General features: G+C 42.1%; 1 protein-coding gene across 1 annotated transcript in view; it reads left to right on the forward strand.

Annotated features, from left to right (window-relative positions):
* Window positions 1-870, forward strand: part of MTX3 (metaxin 3) — a 22,258-nt gene extending 21,388 nt beyond the window's left edge. Inside the window, exon 10 of the mRNA XM_019641076.1 lies at window positions 48-870. The gene's annotated coding sequence lies outside the window, so the exon portion shown is untranslated. The remainder of the gene's footprint in view (window positions 1-47) is intronic.
* Window positions 871-1,679: the final 809 nt, after the last annotated feature.

A 1,679-nucleotide genomic window follows, 5' to 3' on the forward strand; every position in this document is an offset into this window, starting at 1 on the left:
TTTTTTTTAATGGAGCCACTACTTCTCACTTCTCATTTTTTTTTCAGTTATATGGACTTGAGGAACTGGGTCACAGTGAGGACCCCATGGAGATGAGGAGGAAGAGGACCAAATTATTCTAGGGAGGACAAACCCTAAGCAGGTGATACTACTGTACCCGTTCCCCATCCTGAGAAGAAGACCAGAACACCGGTGCAAAGAATATATTGAAGGAGTGATCTGGAAAGGAGAGATGTCAAAGATATTTCATCTGTAGTTCCAGTTCTAGCTTGTAAGATATTTTAATGGCCCAGATTGGAAGCTTGAAGCTGAATGTGTTACCTGTCCCCAATAATATTTGCCTTGTAACAGGAGCCCCTTGTGGCTAAAAATTTTATTCACTTATTCAGCAAGTATTTGCTGAATGCCTCCTATGTTCCAGGCACTGTTCTGAGTACTGAGGAACCTAATGAATAAGCAGATTATATAATATAGTAGAAAGTGGTACATGTTATGTGAAAAGAAAAAAGTAAATCAGGATAAGGGGGCTAGGAATGTTGGGGTTGGGGGCAAGTGACAGTATTAAATATGGCAGGACAGGTTTCGTTATGGAGGTGATATTTGAACAAAGATTTGAAAAAAGTGTTGTGTTGGTCTTGCAGATATCTGACAAAGAACATTCTAGGCATAAGGTACGGGGGAGCAACAGTCCTAAAGTAGGGCCCGCCTGGCCTGTTTGAGAAACAGCAAGGAGGCCAGGGTCTCTGGAGCAGAGTGAGCAAGCCAGAAAGTAAGAGGTGAGGTCAGTGAGCTAAGGGCTAGGAGCAGACCAGGTAAGAACTTACAGGCATTTGGGAGTCTTTGGCTTTTACTCTGAGCCATTTCAAGGTTTTGAGTNCGACTCACGGCAGCCCAGCTCCAGGTTGAGCTGTTGTTCAGCATCTTAGCTGTAGAGGGCAGTGTCACTGGCCCTCATATGTGGGATCCAAACCAAGGCCCTCTGGCATCCCAAGCCAGCTCTTAACCATCGTGCCATTCGGCCGGCCCAAGAGAAGGCGTGTTTTAAAGTGTGCTGTAAATCACCCTCCATCATGACAACACTCCATGTCACACATCGCTTCTGGTATATGACAATTTCTGTCAAACAAAAACATTATGGTGTGTCCTCATCCACCTTATTCACCGGATCTGGCACCATGCTACTTCTGGCTCTTCCCGAAAGTCAAAATGATTCAGGACATCAAGGCAGCTATGACAGTGCAACTAAAGACAGTCATGAAAGATGACTTCCAGAACTGCTTTAGAAAGTGGCAAGAAGGATGTGTTCGAAGTGAGGGGGAGTACGTCGAGGAAGGTTAATGGCAATGTGTCTTTTACTGTAATAAATTTTTTTTATTTAAACATTCACCATATTGTTTGATCACACCTCATAATTGGGGCTATGGGGATAAAGAATGGGATGTAGAAAGTGGATTTTAGAGTTAGAAAGCCAGGCTTAACACAAGATACCAAGTTACTTGATTCTTAGCCTGCATTACTGTTTATTGCAATGCAGTGGAATAACTGTATCTGAATGAATGAACATTTTTATGTGTTCGTTTGGTTTTTTTTTCCAATTACTAAAATTTAGAAGATACCATTAAAAAGAGCCCCATTCTACCTCTTATGAATAACCTATGTTAACATATTGGTATATATTC

Source organism: Hipposideros armiger, unplaced genomic scaffold (assembly GCF_001890085.2).
Source record: "Hipposideros armiger isolate ML-2016 unplaced genomic scaffold, ASM189008v1 scaffold_55, whole genome shotgun sequence".
Lineage (NCBI taxonomy): Eukaryota > Metazoa > Chordata > Mammalia > Chiroptera > Hipposideridae > Hipposideros > Hipposideros armiger.